The sequence below is a fragment of the Halyomorpha halys genome, unplaced genomic scaffold (assembly GCF_000696795.3).
Source record: "Halyomorpha halys isolate HHAL.00 unplaced genomic scaffold, Hhal_1.1 Scaffold175.1, whole genome shotgun sequence".
Lineage (NCBI taxonomy): Eukaryota > Metazoa > Arthropoda > Insecta > Hemiptera > Pentatomidae > Halyomorpha > Halyomorpha halys.
The window spans coordinates 72,000-93,967 of NW_027109182.1; the positions used below are offsets into that span (position 1 = coordinate 72,000).

The window sequence follows — 21,968 nt, forward strand, 5'->3', positions numbered from 1 at the left end:
TAAATTAATATTGAAGGTTATCTTTCATTTACTCCTGTTAACTGGCTACTTCGCTTAACCGGCAATGTCTCGGTCCCTATATTCAACCTTTTAACAATATACTTTTAGGCCAAGTCATATTTTTTCCAGTTATATATTTATTAATGTAGGTATAGTGATAAATAAAAAAAAAACTTGACAACTAAAATTATAGGTGCAGCATACGCCCCCACTCTCCACCGAGAGTTATGATGGCTACATGTTGGCCGAGCATTAGGCGAGATGAAATTGCTCGGGGAAGATAAGGCAGTTTATCATCTAATATTATTATTGTTATTAAGTAATATATAGTCTACCTCTCCTCACCTTCACCTCTCCTATCTCAAAAGTAATATTGTGCCTAAATGAAAAGTCAATATTTTGTATAAGTTACATACCAAATATTTAAAAAAAAAAATATTTATTTAAATTTACAACTGTACATTATAATACATTCAGTAAATTTGATCTCAGTTATAATGGAGTGAAACAGACGTGTAGTGAAGTAACCATTGGTGTCTCTAATGACGTTTTTACACTAGCAGATCTCGTGGCCATCTTTTTTTTAAGCGATGAAGAGGATTTTGGATTATTATATATCCATCGTATATTAGATACCAGAGGAATTCGTAGGTTTAGTGGAGCCCCAAAGCTCAACTCCTTATGTCCAGATTGGCCTTATTTGTAGCTGTATGAAAAATAAATAAAACTAAATTTGATGTTAGTTATACATTGGAATGATGCAGTCATTTGAAAAATCTAACTATTACTTGGACTTCAATAACATATCTATTAGAGAAGATCTCAAGGCCATCTTCTTTTCAGACGCCTAGGAGGATAACAAGGTAATGAAGGTTAGAAACAAGTGGATTTGGGTAGTTAGGAACTTTATCATGGAATTCAGGGCAAATCGGCAACATACGAAAGATAGATGGATGACTTGATTTGTGACAAAGTAAGTATTTTGGATATTATGGACTTATTATTGTCATGTAGATCAATCTTTTGTAATGAATTGGAAGTTTAGACCGTTTGTCAAGTAAGTGCTGTAATAGTCGAAGTCGACGTGCAGTTTCCTGTCTTTTCAGTCTTGTGTGAGGATTCCAGGTTAGTCGTTTGTCCAGATGTAGTCTTTTGTTTTTTAAATCGATAAACATTTAAGATGAGAATATAATCTAAATTCCATCAGCTTGTTCTGAGTACCATCTGCCCTCTTAATACGAGATATTAAGAGGAAAAAAAAGTCAGTTATTTCACCACAATTTTAGATTAATTTAATGAAAACTATGCATAATTACTTAATTTATGGCATTAATAATTGTATGTTTGTGTATTATATATTTGTTTCTTTGTGTCGATAGTTTGATTCTTTTACAGATTTTCCATTCTTTTCATTTTGTTTTTATATCTTTTAATAACGATCAGCAATAATGGAAGCAGAACCGTTTACAGCATTCAGGAAATTCCTTTAGCTGTTGGATTCCGTTCGTAAAAGTTTTTACTATTTACTATTAAAGCAAATCCTGATTGTTATTCCATTAAACAAATAGAGTATAATTGATTAAAGAAAATGTTTATATTAATTTGGATATAAGTAGATGGTCAGGGTTGCGGTCAGAAAAAGAACAAACAGTTTAAAAATATTTTTACTCTTGTCATTGTTACTTATTTTTTATTCTTATCATTGTATATCAAGTTTATTTTATGTCTTCCTTCCTTTTATTTATATGTAATTTCATATCACTTTATTTTTACATAATAGGGGTATTCATGATGTTGTGTTAAATGTTAAATGTTTTACCATGTTAAATGTTATAACTATAAGCTTGTGAGCAGCCCTATTTGAAGTCATGTTAAACGTTAAATGCACAAGAGCCCCTAGCGGATTTTCTCAGCAACTTGTTTTATAAGCCTTTATGTTTATAACCTTCCTTCCAGACCCTCATGTTATTGTTTACTTCAGTTTTGATTTAAGTAATTAATTACAACATGCCTAGAGTGAATGAAAAGTGGAATTTGTGTGAAAGTTTAGCTTATGAAATGAAATGAAAAAATAACTTTATTCTGGGACATATGTCCCCTAAGAATAATTACATGGTTCATATAGTGAGATTTTTATCTGGCGAGCGTTTACAAATTTTCAGATAGCAGAATGAAATTACATTGTTTTTTTTACTGATTTTTTTTTTCTCAAATGTATCATTAAAATTATCCATTCTGGTTTAATAACAGGGATATGAATACCACAAACACACGAAAGAACTGAGCTGTCAGAACAACAAAAATGGCGGCGATCTCAACTGGTCTATTGTGTGACGTCATTCTCCATTTAACAGACCAAGTAACAGACTCTCAGCCATGTTAAATGTTATTTCGTTTTACCACGGTAAAAGAAGGGAATTTTTTTCGATTTAACATGAGTTTTTCCATTTAACACGCTTTAACATGTTAAACCAAAGATTATGAATACCCCTAAAATTTATCCTAGCTTAAATTACCTTATTATAGTAATATTCTCAGTTTTCTTTATTTTTTATTTTTTTTTTGTATCTTTTTAGCCCTGATGAAAACCTACAAAGTGAGGCGAAACGTTGTACATTAAATAGTTTTAAACTATTTGTTCTTTTTTTGACCGCAACACTGACCATCTACTTATATCTAAATCTTTGCGGTCAACTATATATACATATATGTTTATATTAATTATTCAGTGATGTATATTTCTACTAAATCGCAATATTCGGCCATATTTAATGACGCAATTTTTTATAGATTTATGTATTTTTTTTTTTATTTGTTATCTTTATAAGAAAAATATACATCTATATTAAACTAGAATCCATAAAATAAATAATACTGAAAACATTAGCTGTTTCTTTGACAAGACGCCATCTACAGAACTGGCCCAGCTTCGCCGTTGGAAATGGAATATGCATCGTGCATTTTTTCCGCTCCTTCTATTTCATTCAGTTGTTAATTGGTTTTTGTGAGTTGATGTTGAAAGGCCGGTCAGTTGGATAGGTCCATTCAATTATTTTGCTTCTACCTATGTTTCTGAAACTTTTATGTTTCTACAAATTGCATTCATTTCATCTTATATTAATAAATAGAGAGAAAAAAGGTATGGGTATATATGCATATATATATTTTTTTGTGGGACTTGAGGACTAGTCAATAATACAACTTTGTTTAGGCAACGTTTCGCAACTTTATTGTTTGCATAGCCATATCCTAAAATAAAAAAAAAACAGTTTATTAGAACAAATGCTTTCTTCAACTAATGATTATAAAACTACATTTTCATAGTATAATTTAAGAATAATAACTATTACAATTGAAACATTATATAATACAATCATTACTTACAATTGGCTTCTACAGTGTGTTCTACATTTTGACCCTACTATATGTTTGTGCCAGAACTGGTTTTGAAATGGAGATAGAGAATGGGAAAGAAATTTTAATGAATGTTAAACTTTTATTTATAATCTTAAATACTTTATTGAGACTGGTTAATGTTGTTTAAATAAATAAATAAATGTTATAAAAGCTGTTTTGTAATAGATTGTCTCTGAGGAAGGCCGTATTGACCGAAACGTAAAGAAAATAAAATGTTTTGAGAGTATAATGGATAAAATTTAAATTATTTATTTAAACAACGTTTATCTTTTATTTGAACTAATTAATATATATTTTTGTTTTTGTTTTTAGGAATCAGTGTGCTCCAGTCGTTAGGTTAATTATCTCCAGTTATCTTCGAGGATGGTGAAAAAAAAGGTAGGAATTGAATTCATTATCATTAAAACCTTTATTTAATTTTTAAAAAATAAAATGATTTTTTTAATAAAATGATTTTTATTGAAAAAAGAAAATGATTTTTTTTTTAATAAAATGATTTTTTTTTAATAATATGATTTTTATTGAAAAAAATATTATTTTTATTGAAAAAATAAAGTATAAAATATAAATATCTATAAATTTATACATTTATTTTTTTCTTTTACATTTTCTCCTCTGTAATAGGCCCTACAGAAGAAACGTATATTTTAAATAACTTGTATAAAAAGCATAATATATACTTACATTATTAAGAAGAGGTGGGAGATAATAAAAATTAAAATAGTAATAATAAACAAAATACTAATTTTTGTTTGTTACTAATATTTCATGAATGACTTGATGTCCTTGAGTAAAACTACAAATTCCCTTTTTTTTATTAATATTATATTATGAATGACTTGAAGTTGTCCTAAAGTAAAACAACAAATTCCCTTTTTCATGTTATAAATATTTCATGAATGACTTGAAGTTGTCCTAGATTTTAACAACAAACTCCTTTTTTCATGTTATTAATATTTCATGAATGGTGTGAAGTTGATCTAGAGTAAAATAAGGAATGTTTTTTTGTTAATAATATTTCATGAATGACTTAAAGTTATTCTAGAATAAAACAAGAAATTTCTTTTTTTTGTTACCAATATTTCATGAATGAGTTGCCCTGGAGTAAAACGACAAATTCCTTTTTTTTAAATATTATATTATGAATGACTTGAAGTTGTCCTTGAGTAAAACGACAAATTCCCTTGTTTTTTTTTAATATTATATTATGAATGATTTGAAGCCGTCCTAGATTAAAACAACAAATTCCCTTTTTCATGTTAATAATATTTCATGAATGACTTAAAGTTATCCTAGAATAAAACAGCAAATTCCATTTTTCATGTTATAAATATTTCAAGAATGGCTTGAAGCTGTTCTAGAGTAATACAACATATTCCCCTTTTCTTCGGTATTAATATTTCATGAATGGCTTGAAGTTGTCCTAGAGTGAAACAACAAATTCTGTTTTGTTTTTTTGGTTAATATTATATTATGAATGTATATATGTATGTATAGTTGACCGTAAAAATTGATATATAGGGAGATGGTCAGGGTTGCGGTTAATAAATAGTTGTAAACTATTTTTGTTTCACTATTGACCGCAACCCTGACCATCTCCCTATATATATATATATATTATGAATGACTTGATCCTCCTCTAGAGTAAAACAAGGAATGTTTTTTTGTTAATAATATTTCATGAATGACTTAAAGTTATACTAGAATAAAACAAGAAATTAATTTTTTTGTTAACAAAATTTCATGAATGACTTGAAGCTGTCCTAGACTAAAACAGCAAATTCCCTTTTTCATGATATAAATATTTTATGAACGACTTGAAGTTGTCCTTGAGTAAAACGACAAATTCCCCTTTTTTTGTTGTTAATATTGTATGATGAATGACTTGAAGTTGTCCTAAAGTAAAACAACAAATTCCCTTTTTCATGTTGTTAATATTTCATGAATGGCTTGAAGCTATTCTAGAGTAAAGCAATGAGTGTTTTTTTGTTAATAATATTTCATGAATGACTTAAAGTTATCCTAGAATAAAACTAGAAATTACTTTTTTTTTGTTAACAATATTTCATGAATGACTTGAAGCTGCCCTAGACTAAAACAGCAAATTCCCTTTTTCATGTTGTTAATATTTCATGAATGGCTTGAAGCTGAACTAGAGTAAAACAACAAATTCCTTATTTTTTTACGATTTTTTATTTTTATATGCGAGTATTTCTATACTTAGTTCAAACAACTCACTTACACCAAAGTATACTATCTTAGAGTACATCCTACTAGTGAGGCAAAGAGCAGTACTTCTCGATGAAGTAGTGAGGCTTGGACCAAAGTGAGAACACACTGTGAACCTTGGGATTGGTCGGGGTTTGTTTCCCCAAGTCCACTTTCTAATCTCAGTTGGCGGCTGGAGATACCCTCGCACTTATCTGATCTCTGTGCTTTGGCCCATGGTATTCGGGTTTGTTTCTTAAGAGAGCTGTTAAAAGCAATACCTAAATACGTTCCTAATAGTACAAGAGGAGATAAAAGTCTGTTATTTCACCCAAATTTTTTATTAATATAATGATAAGTATATATAATTACTAGTCAATCTTGAAGAGTCTGCCAAGTATAGGTAGGAGGTATAAAAAATATTGGCTGTTTCAAAATGTAAAAAAAAATATTTTTCATTTGAGCTCTGTATCTTAAGGAACACTAAAAAAACCTAAGAGAACATCATAGTAAGTAAAGTAAATTTGCTAAAATATGAGCCCTAATAGAGCTATTTACGTTCGACAGTTCCCGAAATATAGCTATTTAAAAAGCAACATTTCATAAATTATGTACTGAAAATATTTTATATATATATCAGTAGTTGAATAAATCAAGGAATTTATTTTTAGAGATCTATATCTCAAAAACCATTTGACATACAGATGTCTATTATCACCCAAATTAAAGCTAGTTAAATGTTCTATAAATTAGTTCATGATATTTATTTTCGTAGCAGTAGTAGTTTTTGGAGTTGAATATCATCAAGAACATGAATTCGAAAAAGGTTAATTTCTAGTTTTTCAGATAAAATTTCTGATTTTTGAAAAAATATTTCTTAGGAACCATAAGACGTACATATGTCTGCCTGTACTCAAAATAAAGGTAATTTAACTTAATATAAAATAGTGTATTCTACCTATCTTCAAAGGGACAGTAGCTTTTTGATATTTTGCCCAGGTTATTAATTATAAGTTAAATAAAAAAAAAAATAGTTTTTTAACTTATAATTAATGACCTGGGCAGAATTGGGTTGAAATAAAAAGTGTTGAGACTAAAAAGGATACAATTTTTGATTTATTTAATTCATAAATTAAATTATAATACACTAAACCAGCTTTAATTGGAGTGCTAATACACACCTGTTCGTCGAATGGTTTTTGAGATATAAATTTTTGAAGTAAATTCACTAACTTATTTTTCAGTGCATTTTTTATGTTGTTTTTAAAAAGTTATATCTCCGGAACTATTGAACGAAAATGACACTATTAGGGCTCATATTTTAGCAAATTTACTTTACTTTAAAATATGTTCTCTTAGGTTTTCTATTGTTGTTGGTAGTTTTAAAGATAAAGAGCTTCGATCAAAAAATTATTTTTTTTTAATAATTTAAACAGACCTCTTTTTTTTCTATTTACTTATAATTGACAGACTCATCAATTTTGACTAGTAATTATACCTAGTTTTCATTAGAGTAATAACAAAATTGGGGTGACATAACTGACTTTTTTCTCCCCTTGGGCTCTTGTATTAATCGCAGGATATTAACAAAGTATTGGCAGGCTCCTCTTCACTACAAATTGTGAATGATCAGATTTTAAAATATTCCCGGTGATCTATGAGTATTACTCCTTAAGGATTAACCTGAACGTCCAATTTTTATGTTAGTGTGATCCCGACTGGCTGCTTTGAGATCACTTTAATGTTCGTTTTCCTTTCAATTGACCCTGGCTCATAATGTTATAAGAGCCGGGAAGAAAAAAAGGCAGTTATCTCACCCCAATTTATGATTACTTTAATGAAAACTATGTATAATTACTAGTCAAACTATAATTAATAGTCAAAATTGATGAGCCAATTGGATTTTTGAAAAAATATATATCTAGATCCATAAGACGCACATATGTCTGCCAACACTCAAAATAAAGAAAATTTAACTTACTATAATGTGGCATAATATGACACATATCTTCGTAGTGGTAGTAGTTTTTATGATATTCACATATGAATATAAATTTGGCAAATGAAAATTTGTCCGAACAACTATAAATCAATTTATATTAGCGAATTTCATGTAAACTATTACTCCTACGAAGATAAACATCATAAACTACATTATAGCTTATTAAACTAGCTTTAATTTGAGTGCTAATAGACATCTGTACGTCAAATGGTTTTTGGGATATAGGTTTTTCAAAATAAATTCATTAACTACTGATTTTTCAGTTCGTCCCATACAACATTTTTATGATATTTTGCGTTTTAAAAAGCTATATCTCCAGAACTATTTAAGGTAAATAACTCTTTTAGGGCTCATATTTTCTCTTCTTTAAATTACGTTCTCTTAAGTTTTCTTGTGTTGTTACTTTGAAACAGCCGCCATTTTTTATTCCCCTACCTATACTTGGCAGACTCATCAATTTTGACTAGTAATTATACATAGTTTTTATTAAAGTAATCAAAAATTGGGGTGAGATAACTGCCTTTTTTCTCCTGCTGGGCTCTTGTACTATAAACTAGGGGCTGTAATTCCACATGTTACAACCCGTTAATTCACCCATTCATCAATTATTATAATGATCCTTTATCTAATCTATCTATTAATTATACGCGTTGTAAATCTAATCTAAATCATAGTTTTCTTTTACTATTAAAAATGTATACTACAAGTAAATTTTATGTTAGTTATACAATGATATGATGCAGACGTGTGGAGAATCTACCCGTTGATAGAACTCCAATTGTATTCTAGAAAAGTTCTCGCGGCCATCTTCTTTTCAGGTACCTAGGAAGGTTATCAGGTAATGAAGGAGACATCAAGTTTAACAAAAAGTGGGTTTGGGTAATTAGGAAGTTTATCATGGAAGGAATTGTATCTGGTTCTGAACAATTCGGCGACATTAAGAAAAATAAATAAAATAATTTTAAATGAGGTGTAGATAGTTGACCGTAGATTAATGATTGGAGAAGTTTGTCGGGGGGTGCGGTCAGCAAAGAACAACATAAATAAACAAAACCATATTTATTTATTTTATGCCGACGTTTCGACCTGAGTTTCAGGTCTTCATCAGGGGTTGTGGCGTAGAAGGCAGGCTAGCACCTCCAATAGGTTTGGAACTAGAGTTGCTAGCCTACCTTCTACGCCACAACCCCTGATGACAACAAAACTCAGGTCGAAACGTCGGCATAAAATAAATAAGTATAGTTTTGTTTATTTATGTTGTTCTTTGCTGACCGCACCCCCCGAGAAACTTCTCCAATCATAAAATAATTTTATAAATGTCCAAATGTCGAAAATGTTAGAACGAAAATGTATGTATTGAAAATATTATGTGTTTGTTATATTTTGACCTTATTTCAACCTTCTGTAGCTATTTAGGAATAAACAATTTTTTTACAGTTTGATGGTGGAAGGAAACCATATCCATTTTAAAATGTCCTACATCCTGATAAACATTTTATTTGTTTCGGGCATATAACTTTTACTACTAATATTACAATCGTAATGTTGAACTAGAATAATAGCAATACGAAGCAACGAGCAGCTGTTGTATTGTACAGACAACCTTGAGTCAGTCGTGGGGCACTTTCACTCCAGCCAAAGATCTGAAGGAATCGCCAACGTTCGAGTGAGACAGTTCTTAAGTACATTGAAGTTTGTATTGAGTTTATATTATTGCTCACACAATAATAATAATAATAATACATAATGTTATATGCTCTCATTAATTCAGAGTAATTATAACTAATGCATCTTCGATAAGCGAAACATTCTGATCACCAATCTTGTTAATAACTAATAAATTTCATAAATAATATTTATAAAATAATTTCACAATAATAATAATTCGTTATTTGAAAAATTTCCTTCTTTTTTTTCTGGAAAAATAGTGGAAGTTGATATGATTTTCAGCGCCTCTCATAAAACAAGAGAATGAAGGTTTTTAAAATATATACAGTTTTATTTATTTGTATTAATTCACACAAAACTGAATCTTGCCAAATCTATATAACCAACAAAATAGTATGAACTTTTTCTATGGGAGGTTTGGATTAGATGACGGGCCACAAAGGTGGAAAATGTGAAAAACGAAATGAAATTTGTCTAATAATGTTAATGAGTGCCGGTTTCTTACACTCAAATACCTATAAATGAATTCACCATAATTAGTTCTCCCATCAAACAATGATTAATTAAAAATAATTATAGTTTTTCACTAGTAGGATTATTTCTTGAAATACTTTTGTCTAAATTTATTCGGACACTTCTAATTTAGTATTGGAAAAATTCATTTTTATACATACTGATACACCAGAAAAAATTCGCTTTATTGACATTTGTGTTGTGTCTATTTTGCCATAAAATTACACTTATTGGAGCAACTTTTGCGTAAGTTTCATTGTCGTAATGATATGTATGAGAGGCACCAGCTGGAGTTTTTTAACTTAAAATAATTTCTTTTGTTTGATACAAGTTTACTATGCTCTCTCATAATAGTATTCTTGATAATGTATATATAATTGTAAATATAAAAGATGTAACAAAGAATTTACTTTATAATTAATAATCCCTGCATGCCACCTCATATATAATATTATAGTAAATTGGTGAACACTATACCGTTGGAAAAGAACTCCAATGATTAATTATGATATTCATATCTAGCATACCACGGCGGGGGTTTTCAGATGGTGTCTAGTGGTTGAATTAAATGTAGCGCATCCCCTTGCAGTCAGTTCCCATCAGGAACTGATAGAGATACATAATATAAATATAAATACATTAATATATGATTAAATTTCAATATAATACCCGTACGAGGAACCCCTAGTCGGGCTTAGAAACCCCGAAGCCCCGTACACGGCAGTATGAAGTCAGGTGACCAAAATAAAGTGGAACAAATTAACTTAACTACTATGAATGATTTTTTGAGCAATTTGTTTTATAACCTTTCCTTCCAAAACTTCATTTTATTTTATTTATTACTTGTTATGTTAAACTTCTATGTTATGATTAAAATAATTTATAACAACAAGCCTAAATTAAGTGAAAAGTGTTTTAATAATAATAACCAAACAACTAAACATCAATTCATTTTAGCAAATATAAAAACTGCTACTCCTACAAAAATAAACGTTATAAACTACTTTATAGCCCATTAAGCTAGCTTTAATTTAATGCTAATAGACATCTGTACATCAAATGGTTTTTGAGATATAGATTTTTTCAAAATAAATTCTCTAACTACTGATCTTTCAGTACGTTCCATACAACATTTTTATTAAACGTTGCTTTTTAAAAAGCTATATCTACATTACTATTGAACGTAAAATAGCCAAAATTTTAGCAAATTTACTTCACTTTAAATGATGTTATTTTAGATTTTCTATTGCTGTTGGTAGTTTTAAGGATATAGAGCTACGAATAAAAAAATAATTATTTTTAAGGTTTTGAAACAGCCCCCGTTTTTTATTTCCCCTAACTATACTTGACAGACTCGTTAGTTTTGACTATTAACTATACATAGCTTTCATTAAATTAATCAAAAATTAGGTTGAAATAAATGCCTTTTTTCTCCTCTTGGGCTCTTGTTCTATTAGTGTAAGAGGCCACGTTTCGCATCGATAAAGAACACTAGGAAGGATAATAGTTTTATAATTTCTAACTTATGAGTTTTTGAACAGAATGCGTGAGCTAAACAATTTCAAAATTTAAAAACTGTATTTCATATTTAATTTAATTTTTTTTTTTCCTGTAAGTACTTAAACTTGTCCTATCTGTTCTAATGTATTTCCTCCTGTATCTATATCACCGAAATTGTTCTCGTTTCTACTTCCATATATTTTGTTTTATAATTTAATAATTAAAGGTAAATTATATTATATTTAAAGTAAACCATAATGTTTTGTAAGCAATACAGATAATTTTCATTTCGTAACATAACATAAAAAAATATCAATGTAACTTATAAATCACTACCAAAACATGTTTGGTTCCTTATTCCATATCTGAATTCAATTATGCAATCATTAATAAAAGAGAAAGCAATGTCGCGAATTAGATTCCTGCCAAACACGTTCCGTTCCACGACACCATCTGATTTTTTTTCTCCTCCCTATGGTGATTTAAACTAGCTTAATTTTTTTTTCTTATTTATTTATTTAATGTGATTTACAACTGTACAAATAATAAATACAATAAATAAATATGTTGTATGTTTTATTTACACTTGAAAATCTTGAGAAGGAATAACCCATTGGTGGTACTTCAAGCATTAATTTAAATTAAAAGATCGCGTGGCCATCTTCTTTTTAGACACCTCGGAGGATTGTCAGGGATTGTTAAGGATGAGAGATTGAGCACTAATGGATTAGGATGGGTAAGGAGTTTGGATTGAAAAGAGGCATATCTGTTTTGGGCCAAATCTGCAACGAATGGGATGTTAAGGTCTTAGTGAATGAGTTTATTTGTAACGTAATAAGGAGCATCAAGGATTTTGGATTGTAACGATTGGATACGGTAGGAATTTGATGGTTTGGTGGAGCCCCAGAGCTCAATCCCATTTGTCCAAATTGGTCTGATTATGGTAGTGTATAATAATTTTTTGTATTGAATGGAAAGCTTAGAGCGTTTGTCAAGTAAGTGTTGTACAAATCGAAATCTACAAGCAGTTTATTGTCGTTTCAGTCTCGTGTCATTCTCCATTTAACAGACCAAGTAACAGACTCTCAGCCATGTTACATGTTAATTCGTTTTACCACGGCAAAAGAAAGCAATTTTTTTCCATTTATCATGAGTTTTTGCATTTAACCCGCTTTAACATGCTTTAAACTAAAGATCATGAATACCCCTAATATCTTTAATATTTCTAAACAGTTGAGAACTAAAAGACCTGCCCACCTCTGAGGTGGTAATGTGGGACCCATCGCCCAGCTCTCGTCGAGGCAGGTAACGAATCCAGGCTTTGTCTAACCAACTCCTGTGAACCTTCCCACGTTACGTGTTGTGAGGCAAGGCTTCGTGTAGCTTTATACAGCAGGCAATAACAATAAAATTAATTTTCAGAACCAGATGCGAGTTAAGGTTGTAAAGCTAGCAGGATTCATTTTTTATTCTCAGTTCTATATCTTAAATAACTACCAACATAAGGAATGGAAAAGGAAGCAAGGTTAGAAACTAGTGGGTTTGGATGGTTTATAATAGAATAGTTTATAATGGAAGGATTGATATCTGGTTCGGGCTAGATCGGTTACAATTTATCCCGAGGTATAGATTTTTAAGAAGCTTCATTTCATAAAAAATATAATGAAAAATCAGTAGTTAGTGAATTTATTTTGGGAAATCTATATTTAAAAAAAACATTTGATGTACAGATATCTATTAACGCTCAAATTAAAGCTAAATAAATGTGCTATAAAGTAGCTTATAACTTATTAAATAAATCAAAACTTGTATCCTTTTTTGTCTCAACACTTTTTATTTTCCAACAGTCCAACGTTTCGGCCATTTTAGCCATCTTCAATTATGGTTTCTTCCTCACATTAAATTTAGAATAACTTTTGCAGGCTATTCTGCCCAGGTCATTCATTAATTATAAGTTAAAAACCTATTTTTTAAAATTTAAAATCATAAATATTTAATTCTTATATAAAATTATCCACACAAAACACTACCAACGTTTCGGCCATTTTAGCCATCCTCAAGGACATCTTCAATTATAATTTCTTCCTCACATTAAATTTAAAATTACTTTTGCAGGCTATAGGTAGTGTTTTGTGTGGATAATTTTATATAAGAAGAATTAAATATTTATGATTTTAAATTTTAAAAAAATAGGTTTTTAACTTATAATTAATGAATGACCTGGGCAGAATAACCTGCAAAAGTAATTCTAAATTTAATGTGAGGAAGAAATTATAATTGAAGATGTCCTTGAGGATGGCTAAAATGGCCGAAACGTTGGACTGGTGAAATATAAAAAGTGTTGAGACAAAAAAGGATACAAGTTTTGATTTATTTAATAAATAATTTCTTGTCTCAAGAAATTGAAATAATATAATTAAAGATTGAAGAAGTTTGTCCGGGGGTGCGGTCAGCAAAGAACAACATAAATAAACAAAACCATATTTATTTATTTTATGCCGACGATTCGACCTGATTTTCATCAGGGCTATAGAACAAAAGAGATAACAAGAACATTTAGAGTATCATACAATTGAAAAGGAATAGTATACAGACAAATGAATCCCCCGACAAACTTCTCCAATTAATCTACGGTCAACTATGTACACCTCATTCTTAATATAATTAAAGTAGCTTATAACGTTTATCTTTGTAGGAGTAGTATTTTTTTCTCATATTTTCAAAAATTGTATTGGAACTACTAGAAATAAACACTTTGTGAATTTATTTTGTCGAATATCATAAAAACTAATACTCCTACAAAGATAAATGTCATAAACTACTTTATAATACATTGAACTAGCTTTAATTTGGGTGTTAATAGATTACTGTACATCGAATAGTTTTTGAAATATGAATACAAATAAATGCAATATCTGGCGAACTACACAACGTATTCATTTATTATTTGGCTCATATTTTAGCAAATTTACTCTACTTTAAATTACGTTCTCTTAGGCTTTCTTGTGTTGTTCCTACTTTTTAAGATATAGAGCTCCGAATGAAAAATTAGTTTTTTTTATCGCTTTGAAACAGCCGCCATTTGTTATTCCTCCTACCTATCCTCATCAGTTTTGACTAGTAATTATACATAGTTTTCATTAAAGTAATCAAAAATTGGGGTGAGATAACTGCCTTGTTTTCTTCCCGGCTCTTGTACTAAAGGGGGGCAGAAGATTGATTGGAGTCGCTTTTATTTACTGGACGTAGAGTACACAGAGCACCGAGGTAGCTGTTAGGTTCCAACGAGGTTACTTCAGTCATCAATTATCTTCACGTCGCCGGCTCATCTGGGGTCAACTTAATGGTCTTCTGTCCCTTCCTTCATTTCCTCTTCTAATGGACTTGAAATGACCGTTTAGGGAAAAGTTAGGAGGGGTTAGAGCTCCAATACTTACAATAGGTTTTAGGGGGGGGGGATGCAGTCTGAGTGTTGTTATTAATGGAATGGTACTTTTTATATTTTTTACAGCATAATAATCATGATTCCTTAAATCTCATGTACCTTAAACATTTTTTTTAAAATAAATTTATTGAAATTTACAATTGTATATTACATAATACATTTACTAAATATGGTCTTAGTTAAAATGGAGTGTTACAGGGGTGTAGAGAAACTACCCATTGGTAGCACTCTAATGACATTTTACATTAGCAAGTCTCGTGACCATCTTCTTTTCAGGCACTTCGGAGGATCGTCAGGAATGGAAGAGGAAGGAAGGTTAGAAACTAGGGGGTTTGAATAGTTAGGGAGTTTATAATAGGAGTGATATCTGGCTCGGGCTAGATCGATTACATAGGGAACATTAAGGTCTTTATGTATGATTTCATTTGTGACAAACTAAGGAGCATTGAGGATTTTACGAAGGATTTTGATATTGTAAGGATTGAATACGAGAGGAATTCGAAGGTTTAGTGGAGCCCCAAAGCTCAACTCCATGTGTCCAGATTGGCCTTATTACAGTCATGTAGATCAGTCTTTTGTAATGTGTTGGAAGTTTAGACCGTTTGTCTAGTAAGTGCTGTAATAGTGGAAATCGACGTGCAGTTTCTTGTCTTTTCAGTCTTGTGTGAGGATTCCAGGTTAATTGTTTGTCCAAATGTAGTCCAAGGTAGCGGATCTGTTCGACAGGGTTTGGGTCTTAATAACAAAGTCCTTAATAATAATAATACTTGACGCTCAATAAATACAAGAGCAATAAATAGTACTTTATTTTATTATGTTTTATTATTTTATTATGTAAAACAAAATATATATATTTATAAAGGTAAGGTATGATGACATGGGCAATATAAAGAGGATTATTACAGAGAATAAACCAATATTCATGCCAGCAGATGAATATTTGACCCTTGTGTTTTAATTAATCAAAAAAATTCCCCAAACCAATAATTAACTTTAATTGACAAGGACTCAATAATTAACTCTTGTTTAGGATTGTATATTCGGTGTAAATACATTGTTTCAAATTATGTTGATTAATCTCGGCAGTTTATTTTGGATTTAACTTGGACAAATATGTATTTATGAAGAAGAATTAACAAGGTTTCTAATAAAAATTCTAGAAGGAAGGTTGAATTTATAAGTTTTGTAGTACTATATGAATTTGTATAGTTTACAACTTGCATTGCTTTTTTTAATTATTTATTTAATGCAATTTACTACTGTACAAAATAATACAATAGGTAAATATGTTGTATGTTTCATACACACTTGAAAATCTTGGGAAGGAACCACCCATTGGTGGTACTTCAAACATTAATTTAAATTAGAAGGTCCCGTGGCCATCTTCTTTTCAGACGCCTCGGAGGATTATCAGGGATTGTTAAGGATGAAAGATTAAGAATTAATGGGTTAGGATGGTTAAGGAGTTTGGAATAAAAAGACGCATATCTGTTTTGGGCCAAATCAGCAACGAATGGGATGTTAAGGTCTTTGTGAATGAGTTTATTTGTGACGTAATAAGGAGCATCCAGGATTTTACGTAGGATTTTGGATTGTAACGATTGGATTCGGGAGGAATTCGATGGTTTGGTGGAGCCCCAGAGCTCAATTCCATATGTCCAAATTGGTCTGATTATCGTAGTATACTAATTTCTTGTAGTGAATGGGAAGTTTAGGGCGTTTGTGAAGTAAGTGTTGTAGCAATCGGAATCTACGAGCAGTTTCTTGTTTCAGTCTTGACTGTGGATTCCAAGTAATTCTCTTGTCAAGATGGAGTCCTAAGTATCGAATCTGTTCAACAGGCATTAGTAAATAGAATTTAATAGCCAGAATTCAAAAGAACAAAACAAGTGTGTGAACCGACGTTTGCTGTTTCCTTTGTTTACCGAGTATTTGTACAAATTATGGATTTGCGACAAGTGACAATCGTTTAGATCCAGCATTAGTTTCAACCATTAACTGTACCGCAGACTGGTTCACTATTAGTGCAGTACTGTACCGTATGGTGAATATTGGTGGTTGCTACTTTCTGATAAATACGTATTCCTTATAATACAAGAGCCCAAGAGGAGAAAAAAAAGGCAGTTATCTCATCCCATTTTTTGATTACTTTAATGAAAACTATGTATAATCACTAGTCAAAACTGATGAGTCTGCCAAGTATAGGTAGGGGGGATAAAAAAAGGCGGCTGTTTCAAATCTTTAAAAAATAATAATTTTTCATTCAGAGCTTTATATCTTAAAAACTACCAACAAAACTAGTAACTCTAAAAGAACATTATTTAAATAAGAATAAATTTACTGAAATATTAGCCCTAAAAGAGGTATTTACGTCCAATAGTTTTCGAAATCAAAAAGCAACGTGTACTGAAATATCAGTAGTTCTTAATTTATTTTGTGAAATCTATGTCTCAGGAACTATGTGACGTAAATTTCTAGTTGTTCGTATAAAATGTTGGATATTGAAAAAAGTATATCTCTAGACGAACATATGTCTGCTAACACTCAAAATAAAGGAAATTTAACTTACTATAAAGTAGTTTATAAAACTTATCTTCGTAGGGGTAGTATTTTTTATGATATTTACATATGAATATAAATTTGGTAAATAAAAATTTGTTCGAACAACTATAAATCAATTTATTTTAGCAAATTTCATGTAAACTATTACTCCTACTTAGCTAAACATTATAAACTACTTTATAGCTCATTAAACTAGCTTTAATTTGAGTGCTAATAGACATTTGTACGTTAAATGGTTTTTGAGATATAAATTTTTCAAAATAAATTCACTAACTACTGATCTTTCAGTACGTCCCATACAATATTTTTCTGAAACGTTGCTTTTTAAAAAGTTATGTCTCGGGAAATCAATTTATTTTAGCAAATTTCACTACTGTCACCCGTTCACGGAAGTACTGTTACCAGAACAACGGTTGTGCAAGGAATGGATTTGATAAGAATTTCGCTCGAATGCTAGATTTTTACCTAATTAAGGCTACCCACTTTAAGAAGCTGGTTGGACCCCGGAGGGCTTTCAAACCCACAGGGTTGACTCACCTTTACAGTTCTTCTTCTTCTTATTATTAAATACATTCATATGTTTATTTATTTGTATGAATACAAATATTTCTTGCATTTGAACATAATAATTTGAATACATTTTAATAACTTTTATTCTATTTATGAATATAATTAATACGTGTGTCGTCGCATATATTAATTTTATTTTAGACTGTTAAACTTCTCAATTGTTTAAATTCGAAATTTGTTAAAATTGTCAATAATAAAAATTTCGATGAATTTAAAGTAATCCATGATTAATACTTATTATAGGCTTATTTATTATTTTTAAATGAAATTTGCAAATTATAATTTTTATTTATTTATTGAAATTTACAACTGTACATCCAAAAATACAAAACGTAAATTTTATCAATTTTTGAACACTTGGTCTTGGGAAGGAGTCACCCAATCATGGTATTTCAATCATTGCTTTAAATTGAAAGATCTCGTGGCCATCTTCTTTTCAGACGTCTCGGAGGATTATCAGATTTTAAGGATCAGAGATTAAGAACTGGTGGATTAAGATGGGTAAGGAGTTTAAAATGAAAGGTCACAACTCGTACCAAATCTGCAATAAAAGGGATGTTTGTGGTCTTTATGGACGAGTTTATTTGTGGCGTAATAAGGAGCATCAAGGATTTTACGGAATGTTTTGTATTTTAAGGATTAGATACGGGAGGAATTTGACGGTTTGGTGTAATTATCATTAGTCTAATTGGTCTGATTATCATAGTATATAATAGTTTTTGTAGTAAGTGGAGAGTTTAGAGCGTTTGTCAAGTAGGTGTTGTAGTAATCGGAGTGTACGAGCAGTTTCTTGTCGTTTCAGTCTTGTGTGTGGATTCCAAGTAAGTCTCTTGTCAAGATGGAGTCCTAAGTATCAAATTTGTTCAATAGGCGTTAGTGGAATATTTAGAAAGGATACTGTGGAACAGGAGGGTAGAGGTTTAGGTCGAAGATGATCTTGTGGGATTTGTCAGGATTTACAAATTATAAAAGTTTTAAATTTCATTTATATAAATTATCTAGCAAAATCTGATTATTTCGAAATAACTAAAACTTAATGTAATTACTGTAAATTTAGTCCTCTATCACTAATCAGAGGTAGAGGGGGTACTTTTGTTAAAGATATTTAATTTATGTTTTTATTTTTTATAAACTCTCTAACCACTCAAACCCCTTAGTTTCTAATCTTGCATCCTCTTCCATTCCTGACAATCCTCCGAGACGCCTGAAAAGAAGATGGCCACGAGACCAGCTAATGTAAAGTGTCATTACAGTGCTACCAATGGGTAGTTTCTCTACACGCCTGTAACACTCCAATTTAACTTAGATCAGATTTACTAAAAGTATTATAATGTACAGTTGTAAATAGCAATAAATAAATATTTAAAAAAAAAAGTTTTTATTTTAATTTATTTTGACATTATTCCATCAATTTATATTTTTTGTATAAAAGTTATAGATGTAATTTAATCACTATTTCTTGCACTCCTTATTTTAGAAAAACTTAAGGAGTAAAAAAAAAAAAATTTTTGTACTAAAAAAATATTTGTTTATAAAACATTTTTCGCCTTCAAAAAAAAAAAGATTGTCTTTTATAAAGAGCTTAATAGACCACAAACGACATCAGCTAAGATGTCGAGAAGCATGTGCGAAAAATATTATATTATTATGGCAATGCTATATAGAAAACATTACAAGAGGAGATATAATATGAAAATGCCCAGGGTCAAGTCCCCCTGACTAAGGTCGATAACTTTGTCATTTGGTGTGAACGTTCTGGCCATTCTAGGGAGGCATATTACTCTTTCCAAGGGAACCATCATCGACTAATATTATTATTTTATTTTAATATAATAATACTATAATGTTAATAATGGATTTAGTTTATTTTTAAATTGAAGTATAAATCCCTGAAGAAGTAAGCGATATTTTCATGAAACTTCTCTTCATTACATATAAACACAATAGTGTCTTCTAGTAATTTATATAAATTATATATTTTTAGATCGGGAACTGCTTAGCTCGCGCCTTCTATCGAAAAACTTAAAAATTAGAATTTACAAAACTATTATCCTTCCCACTGTTCTTTATGAATGCGAGATGTAGCCTCTTACACTAAGAGATGAACAGCGTCTTAAGGTTTTTCGAAAATAAAGTATTACGCAAAATATTCAGACCGAAAAAGGATGAATTAGCGGGAGAACTTAGAAGATTACACAACACTGAATTAAGGGACCTACACCCGGTAAATATAATTCAAGTTATAAGGCTTCGTAACGAGCGGATCCCTAAAATATTAATAAACACTGAACCAACGGGTAAACGTCCGAGGGGTATACCGAAACGTAGATGGGAGGATTGTGTTTAAACTGATTTAGTAGAATTGGGTTTGGAGGGACATCACTGGAAAGATCTATGCAGAGAGCGTTTGGTGGTATCGGCATCGAACCTTTGGGTTCGTTAAGCCTTTATTATTATTATTAATATTATTATAATTATTACTATTTAGATCGGAATGTTGGATTAGTTTTATGGCGCGCCTCCCCTCAGAGATAAATATAAGTTACCTCTTATTTTCAGCTTTTGATGATCTCAGGTGTTTGAATACTGTGTGAATAATGTTCCAGTTAAACACGATGAGTCCAATTTGCATAAGTTTACTTAATTTATTAAAACAGTATTAATGTTAATTTTTCTCCACTCCATGTTTTATGTTCTTTTATATTTTAAAATTATTTTTCATCATCTATACGTACGTCGGTCATTTTTTGAGTTATAGATTTCTCACAATTGGAGTTCTAGCAATGGTCAGATTCTCCGCTCAAGTTGATTGTTTGCGGCTTTAGCGCAATTGCTCAGCCTCCACTGGCTCATTACCAGTGATGCGGCGAGAGGGATGCGCTGAGATCTCTTGAGCTCTGCTCTACCCCTCACACGTGGGGGATAGAGTGGGCTCAGGGATCCTCAGATCGATTGTGTAAATATTGTATATATTATTTTATCATTATATTATTTTATTTATTTATTTTTCATACAGATAGTTTGATTATGTTCATCTTGTCTATTCTTTTGTTTGTATATATTTTAAGAGTTTTTTTTTTTATTTATTTTAGTATGTATGAGATCATCCATCACTATTGCCTGTTGCCCACAACTGTATCATCAATATCTATCAATAAATAAATCTATATATAAAAAAAAAAAAAAGTAATTTTCAGGACATTTTGTATGAAATGATGCTTTTTAAAAAGCTATATCTCGGGAACTATTCGTCGTAAATAGCTCTAATATGGCTCATGTTATAGCAAATTTACTCTACTTTAAATGATGTTCTCTTAGATTTTCTAGTGTTGTACGTAGTTTTCATGATTTGGCGCTACGAATGAAATTTTTTTTTTTACATTTGAAACAGGCACCAATTTTTATTCCCCCTATCTATACTTGGCAGACACGTCAATTTTGACTAGTAATTATACACAGTTTTCATTAAAGTAATTAAAACTTAAGGAGAAATAATTGACTTATCTCCTCTTGGGCTCTTATACTATTTGGGTATTGATGTCTGCATTGAAATCTTTCGATACTACCGCATTATATATATTTACGCTATTTTTTTTATTTAGCTTGAGAAATGCTCAGATGCTAATATCCTTAAGTGAGTTGCAGCCGGGAGCTGGCTGGAGTCTCCATCCCTGAGAACTCTATTAGATTTCCCAACTATTTCACAATTCGTTAGCCACCCTAACTTAATGCCCAAATAGCTTCTGGGCTTCCCTCTTAACGATTTACAGCTCCCCTCCTTCGTAAAGCCTTACATAGTTATTAAAATCAATTCAAATCACGTTTTAATATATCAATTTTTGTTTATTGATCGAGAGAGAGAATTTTTTTTTTTTTTTTAGTTTTATTTTTTTATTTTAGTATGTATGAGATCATTCATCACTATTACCTGTTGCCCACAACTGTGTAATATCTACCAATAAATAAATCTATCAAAAAAAAAAATAAAATAAATAGATTTCTCAAAATAAATTCACTAACTACTGATTTTCTGGACATTTTGTATGAATATGTATGAGAGAGAGAGAGAGAGAGAGAGAGAGA

The 21,968-nt window shown here is 30.4% G+C and overlaps 1 protein-coding gene across 11 annotated transcripts in view; it reads left to right on the forward strand.

Annotated features, from left to right (window-relative positions):
• Positions 1 to 21,968, forward strand: part of PDZ-GEF (PDZ domain-containing guanine nucleotide exchange factor) — a 621,085-nt gene that overhangs the window by 55,994 nt on the left and 543,123 nt on the right. For all 11 annotated transcript variants that reach the window (XM_067047349.1, XM_067047346.1, XM_067047354.1 and 8 more), the window contains exon 2: positions 3,730 to 3,795. The gene's annotated coding sequence lies outside the window, so the exon portion shown is untranslated. The remainder of the gene's footprint in view (positions 1 to 3,729; positions 3,796 to 21,968) is intronic.